This window comes from Littorina saxatilis, linkage group LG9 (assembly GCF_037325665.1).
Source record: "Littorina saxatilis isolate snail1 linkage group LG9, US_GU_Lsax_2.0, whole genome shotgun sequence".
Lineage (NCBI taxonomy): Eukaryota > Metazoa > Mollusca > Gastropoda > Littorinimorpha > Littorinidae > Littorina > Littorina saxatilis.
The window spans coordinates 66,037,313-66,044,812 of NC_090253.1; the positions used below are offsets into that span (position 1 = coordinate 66,037,313).

General features: G+C 39.5%; 1 protein-coding gene and 2 long non-coding RNA genes across 6 annotated transcripts in view; 1 reads left to right on the top strand and 2 right to left on the bottom strand.

Moving 5' to 3' along the window:
• LOC138976858 (uncharacterized) overlaps positions 1–2,989 on the top strand; it is a 3,088-nt gene extending 99 nt beyond the window's left edge. Inside the window, exons 1-4 of the long non-coding RNA XR_011459188.1 lie at positions 1–75; positions 407–481; positions 784–864; positions 1,303–2,989. The exon at positions 1–75 is cut by the window's left edge and continues 99 nt beyond it. This is a non-coding gene — a long non-coding RNA (uncharacterized lncRNA). The remainder of the gene's footprint in view (positions 76–406; positions 482–783; positions 865–1,302) is intronic.
• Positions 1–7,500, bottom strand: part of LOC138976859 (uncharacterized) — a 15,237-nt gene that overhangs the window by 6,810 nt on the left and 927 nt on the right. The gene's annotated exons all lie outside the window — the stretch shown is intronic.
• LOC138977513 (uncharacterized) lies at positions 3,382–5,178 on the bottom strand. The gene is made up of 3 exons (XR_011459315.1): positions 4,999–5,178; positions 4,582–4,658; positions 3,382–4,088 (listed from the first exon to the last, which is right to left on the bottom strand). It is a non-coding gene; the product is annotated as an uncharacterized lncRNA (long non-coding RNA).

The following is a 7,500-nucleotide window of genomic DNA, read 5'->3' on the forward strand; positions in this document are numbered from 1 at the left end:
TTTACTTCCGGTGCAGTCTTTCAACACATGGAGAAGAAGGAGAATTTCGAAGGGGCGGTGGAGTTTGTGGCTGAGGTATGTGAAAAGCAAACAAACCAATACAAAAAGATCATTGCTGATGATTGAAATGAGTCATGTGAATCAACAATAAAGATTCATTGTGGACGGCACGTCATTATTTTTGTTTTTAACACTTGAAACGTGAGAGCATCTGACACACTGGTAAATCCGAAGCTGTGCACGCAAGCTGATCAGCAGATCGTTTTTCTGCAGAATTCTCGCTCACATCGGCCACTATTTTAGCTCAGCGAACCGACAAATTTGCAGCAGAACAATTTCTGAATGTTAGAAATTCGGCTGTAGATTTATAGATACCCTTTCTATTCCATGGTGGTTGTTTTTTCAGGGGGAAAGTACCGACATCTCAATCGCTGAAAAGATGACAGCATCACCACAAAAGAAACTGCAAGAATTGCCAAAAGTAAGTAAAAATATTGACAGATCTATGTAAAAGACTATGAAAATTTAGAACTGGAACAACAGATATTCAAGAAATAACCGATAAGTGATATATTATAACTGAACCATTGATTGATTTGAATGTACATCATGCATGGAAGTTAAAAATGGTGCAGGAACTCAAGTCAGATCAACACATCAAAAAGATTAGTGCAATATATTTGTTTTCTTTCCCCTCCAGCATAATTCTGTTTTGATATATGCTTGATGTCTTCTGTTGTTTTTAAATTCATTGTCACTTCTAAATTGCATGCTTTATTGCAGAACGCTTGTGCATCTATCAAGAATGACAACTGCCTTTCACCGGAGCTCAGAGGGCTTGTCGACCAATTCAGTAATTGAAAAGTAAGTTTTTGAGTAAGGCGGTATAAAAAAAATCAGCTTGCAAAGTCCCAGTACCTGAAAGATCACTTTCATTCATAGTTTTCGAGCAAAAATACTGCTTCGTTGCACAGAGAGGCTACTGTTTACAAATATTTTAGGTACATGCCTGCCACTACAATATTTCATGTGTTTTTTAGGATCATTAATAGCACATGTCATAGTTGTAAGACATGATAAGGATTCATGAAAGTGGTTTGTCAACACGTTCTATAACGACAAATGGAATACAAAATTTAATATGTTCACATCCATTCATGTAAAGTGTAGTTTTGGGTTGTTGTCGTGTGTTGTTGGTTTTGATTGTGTGCATGCATCTACATCTTCAGTTTCACTCTTGGGTTGATTTCTGCTATATTTGTGTGTTGTTTTAATTATAATATTTTATTTTCTGTGTTTTAGGTGCAGATCTGGAAGAGAAACTTCTGCTTCTTCATGACTGCCTAGTTCCCTGAGGCAAGGTTGGGAATGCTGCCAGGGAGAAGGCGTGGGCCAGGTACTACTCTGCTTTTTCAACCCAGCATTCAGGCATTACTGAGTTGACAGTATCCCCTACAGTTTCAGCCTGGATTGCCTTCACATGTTTATACTGTTGGTGTCTTAAAGGCCTATGAAGAAAAACTAGGGAACCAGTAAGTGCATTAGAAATCAAAGAGGATGAAGAGTACAATGCAAAGTATGTTGGAGTATGTGTTGCCAAAAAGCTAAAACAGAGAGTTTGGTGTCTCCAAAAGAGTGCGTACAGAGATGAGAAATTGCAGTGTTTGGAAGCCCTGACTTGCGCACCTGAATTCTACAGTGAAGAGAGTGAAACCACCCCTGACATGAAAAGCATGCTGAACAAGGGCAAACTGACCTTTGTCAAGCCCAATGTATTGCAGGTGTGTCTGTCCATGCAACACAAAGCAGAAATCTTAAACAGAATGAGGCAAAGCGTTGATGATATCAAATAACCAAAGGGAAGTAATTGCTCTTTATTCATACGACATGACTGTGTAATAGAGTAAGCGAGAGTTGTACAAAACCTTTTCTCCTGGCACCTGAGAGAATAACAAGCATTGAAATATACAAGCGACTTTCATCCTCTCGTGCCAGGAGAAAAGGTTCCGTACAACTCTCGCTTAATCTATTACACATGTCGTATGCATAAAGAGCGATTACTTCCCTTTGGTGATTTGATGTCCATGGAACATATTTTCTGTGAAACCTGTGCATCAACACACAGGCAAAAGCAGATGACTTTATTGAACCATGCAGGAACAGTGATGCTGTTCCGGTGTGTTTTTATGACACTTTGTATTCATTTGATCTTTCACAAGCTGTTCAAGAAGACACTTTGCAAAATGTTCTGTTTTTTTTTAAATAAGACTCCACCACAAACTGAAGACAATGATGGACAAAATGAAATGTACATGGAAAGAAAAGACTGAGGAAAAAGCTGAAAACATACAATGTTGGACAAAATGAAATGCACATGGAAAGAAAGGAGTTTGAGGAAAAAGCTGAAAACATACAATGTTGAGAACAATCAGGAAGGATCTCTGTAGTGTGTTGTGTATGATCTTTCTTCATGCAGTACAAACTATCCTATCTGATCAAGTGCATGTACATTGAATTTGAACTTCTTGATTGTTGTCTTAGGTGTCGATTTTTGGTGTTAAAATCTGCTGTCGTTAAAATGTACTTCTCTTCCTATTTCAGTATTTGGTTCAGTATTGTATCACATGGCTTGTTGAGTGCCTGTTCTGTATTTTCATGAGTCCATGTAAATTTAAGTCTGCAACATAAAAATTTGAAACATATTCATTTTGCTATGGTTCAAACCTAATTCCTTTGTGTACTTGTTCAAGATATAATTTTGACAGCGAGATATTATGCAAACAGTTTTCATTTCAAAATCAATTGTCAGCCACTTGATAAATGTCTTGCATCGATGCGTCTGATTGTTTTTATGTTGACCACTATGTACACTGGAATTTGCTTTGCTTTCCTAATAGAACATGTTCAGTCGCATACCAGCAACACTTTGTTATAACCTTGAATGGTTGAAAACGACGTTAAACACCAAATAAAGAAAGAAAGAAAGAAAGCAACACTTTGTTAACGTTTGAATGGAATTGGAAGTTGTATGAACTCAAATAGAGCATATGTATCTTTGGTCACAGTGACACACACACACACCATACAGTGACAATTAATGCAGGGCCGGACTAGGGCTACCAGGGGGGGGGGGTTATGGGGGTTGCGCAACCCCCCCTCCCCCCTAAACATGTACCTCACTTATTTAAAAAAAATGTATTATTGTTTATTTTATGCCGTTTCATGCAAGGAGCGACCATTTTCCTATCTCAGAATATGACCTACCCTTCAGCTTAAGGGGGCGTCGCCCCCTGACCCCCACAAGGGGCAGAGGAACATCCCCCTGGACCACCATTGGCAACCCCCCCCCCCCTCCTCTTTGCTTAGTCCGGCCCTGTAATGTACCAACATTCACTATCTCACTCAGTCTCAATTCACACAATTTGACACAAGAAAGATTCCTATTTATACACATGCATATATTTAATCAATGAAGTAGATACATTCTCAAACAAAGTTTCAACATGTTGCACCCAAATTAAAGCATAAATTCTTGTGACATTTAATTTAATTAACGGGAATTAATCAATGCTTTAATTTGGGAGTTTGAAATTTGTCGCAATAATTTCTTGGTCAAGTTTATTTACATTCTCTGCTAAAGAGCTTTACAGTCAAATCCAAATTTCCACACCTAACCTATAAAACACAACATTCCAAATGAAAAAAAAAATCATTCTCTTGGCTCAGAATTGGTGTTGAATAATTGTAACACAAAGCGATTTACTGAAAATGTTACTTGTCACTCACTTCAACACTGTCACCAAGCCAGTCTAAACTGCAGCACGCTGCTTCGGGGGGGACTTTTTCCTTTACACTTTAAATCCAAACACCATCAGCTGCGTAGAAAAATCACTGAAAATGCTGACTCAAAGTCAAAGTCAAACCTTAACCAAGCTGGCCTCCAGGCTCCAGCACAACAACCTTAACCACCTGGTTCACCTCGTTCTTCGCGAGGCACCACGACTCGGGAAGCTGCTGTACATCACGACACAGTTCTTCAAAGTTGTAGTTGCAACAACCTCTGGCAATTCTGGTGCGGGACGGTATGTCTGAAAAAAAGCAGAACAATAAACCCTTAGTAAAACTAAATTTCTAGAGAAATAAGTCTAACTGTCCATACAAATAGCTGGATGATAGCTAATTAATGGCAGTTGATAGACGTTTGAAGTTGAACGATTTGGTGGAGAATAGGTCGACAAGCTCTCTGAACTCCGGTGAAAGGCAGAAAGAACAAGCGTTCTGCAATAAAGCATGCAATTTAGAAGTGACAATGAATTTAAAAACAACAGAAGACATCAAGCATATATATCAAAACAGAATTATGCTAGAGGGGAGAGAAAACAAATATATTGCACTGATCTTTTTGATGTGTTGATCTGACCAGTTCCTGCACCATTTTTAACTTCCATGCATGATGTAGTATTCAAATCAATCAATGGTTCAGTTATAATATATCACTTATCGGTTATTTCTTGAATATCTGTTGTTCCAGTTCTAAATTTTCATAGTCTTTTACATAGATCTGTCAATATTTTTACTTACTTTTGGCAATTCTTGCAGTTTCTTTTGTGGTGATGCTGTCATCTTTTCAGCGATTGAGATGTCGGTATACTTTCCCCCTGAAAAAACAACAACCATGGAATAGAAAGGGTATCTATAAATCTACAGCCGAATTTCTAACATTCAGAAATTGTTCTGTTACAAATTTGTCAAATCAGTCGGTTCGCTGAGCTAAAATAGTGGCCGATGTGAGCGAGAATTCTGCAGAAAAACGATCTGCTGATCAGCTTGCGTGCACAGCTTCGGATTTACCAGTGTGTCAGATGCTCTCGCGTTTCAAGTGTTAAAAACAAAAATAATGACGTGCCGTCCACAATGAATCTTTATTGTTGATTCACATGACTCATTTCAATCATCAGCAATGATCTTTTTGTATTGGTTTGTTTGCTTTTCACATACCTCAGCCACAAACTCCACCTCCCCTTCGAAATTCTCCTTCTTCTCCATGTGTTGAAAGACTGCACCGGAAGTAAAGTTACTGTCAAAATCGTCTTTTCCGCTTTCCGCTACTTGCTGAGCGCGCGCAACGAGTTGGCGATCCTGTCAATACACATCTATGATTTAGTCAAGCTGTGGAACTCACAGAATAAAACTGAACGCACTGCATTTTTTCACAATGACCGTAGTCCGCCGCTAGTGCAAAAGGCAGTGAAAATGACGAGCCTGTTAAGCGCGGTAGCGGTTGCGCTGTGCTGCATAGCACGCTTTACTGTACCTCTCTTCGTTTTAACTTTCTGAGCGTGTTTTTAATCCAAACATATCATATCTATATGTTTTTGGAATCAGGAACCGACAAGAAATAAGATGGAATTGTTTTTAAAACGATTTTGGAAATTTAGTTTTAATCATAATTTTTATATTTTTAATTTTCAGAGCTTGTTTTTAATCCGAATATAACATATTTATATGTTTTTGGAATCAGAACATGATGAAGAATAAAATAAAAGTAATTTTGGATCGTTTTATTTTTAACTACAATTTTCAGATTTTTAATGACCAAAGTGATTGATTAATTTTTAGGCCTCCATGCTGAAATGCAATACCGAAGTCCGGCTTTTGTCGAAGATTGCTTGGCCAAAATTTCAATCAATTTTATTGAAAAATGAGGGTGTGACAGTGCCGCCTCAACTTTTACAAAAAGCCGGATATGACGTCATAAAAGACATTTATCGAAAACATGAAAAACACATCTGGGGATATCATACCCAGGAACTTTCATGTAAACTTTCATAAAGATCGGTTCAGTAGTTTACTCTGAATCGCTCTACACACACACACACACACACACACACCGGCTCACACACACACACACACACACACACACACACACACACACACACACACATATATATATATACACCGCGACCCTCGTCTCGATTCCCCCTCTATGTTAAAACTTTTAGTCAAAACTTGACTACATGTAAAAAAGTCACAATCAAAAATAGAATGTTGCATTCACTGTCCCTAGCTGTTTTGGGATTGACGAAAAATCACAATTTATTAAGCTCTCTCTCTGTCTCTGTCTCTCTCTTTCTCTCTCTCTCTCTGTCTCTGTCTCTCTCTCTCCTCTCTCTCTCTCTCTCTCTCTCTATTTCTCTCTCCCTCTCTCTCTCTCTCTCTCTAAGTCGGTGTACACTTTGTGCGAGTGTGTGTGAGGATGTGTAAAAGAGAAAGTGTATAGTATGCTTCCATTAACAAGCACACTTTTGAATTTTTAATTCCAGCGAAGCTGGAGGTATCCCGTGAACGCTATACTGTAATCGACTTGAGAAATGTGCATACCGAATAATACATGATAAAGAAGGATTCTTTGTGCCCGGCTACGTGCTACAGGTGGAGATGGAAGTTCACCAAAAATTGGGACCATACTAACAAAAATACGGTGGGTGCAATAGTCGCCCCCATTTTTTCAGCAAACACAACCCAAGGCCGTTTTGGACGGGTAGAAATTCCGTAGTTTCCAAGTCTATGGATAAAGCTCGCGTAAGAAGAATACGTCACGGTCGAAAGTCTTTGACGTCAATTAATGCATCATGACGTCATGCCTCCCTGAAGTCTTTCTCTCGCGCGCAGTGTGTGTGTTTGTGTTCATTTTGTGCACATGTGTTAGTGTTACTGTTTGTGTGTGTGTGTGTGTGTGTGTGTGTGTGTGTGTGTGTGTGTGTGTGTGCGCAAGCGTGCATGAGTCTGTACTCGTATGTGTGTGGTGTGTGTGTATTTGTGTGTGTGTGTGTGTGTGTGTGTGTGTGTGTGTGTGTGTGCGCACGCGTGCATGAATCTGTACTCGTGTGTGTGTAAATGTGTGTGTGGGTATAAGTGTATGTGTGTGCGTGTATGTGTGTTTGTTTGTAAAGGTGTGTATGTCCGTCTGTCCATATGTGCGTATGGGTGTGTGTTTTGTGTGTATGAAGTTTTTTGTGAGAGTGAGTGAGTGCGTGTTAGTGAGTGTGTGTATGTGTGTGTGTGACTTGGGGGGTGTGTGTGCGTGGGTGTGTGTGTGTGTGTGTGTTTGAGAGAGAGAGAGCGAGTGTGTGTGTGTGTGTGAATGTGTGTGTGCATGAGTTTGTGTGTTAGTTTGTAAAGGTGTGTGTGTCCGACTGTCTATGTGCGTATTTGTTTGTGCGTATGTACAGTGTGTGTGTGTGTGTGTGTGTGTGTGTGTGTGTGTGTCTGTTTGTATAAGAGAGAAAGAGAGAGAGAGAAAGAGAGAGAGAGTGGGTGGGTGTGTGTATGTGTGTGTGTGCGTAAGTGTATGTGTGTTTGTTTGTAATGGTGTTTATGTCCGTCTGTCTATATGTGCGTATGGGGGGTGTGTTTTGTGTGTATGAAGTGTGTGTGAGTGAGTGAGTGCTTGTGAGTGAGTGTGTATGTGTGTACGTGTGTGACTTGGGGTGTGTGTGT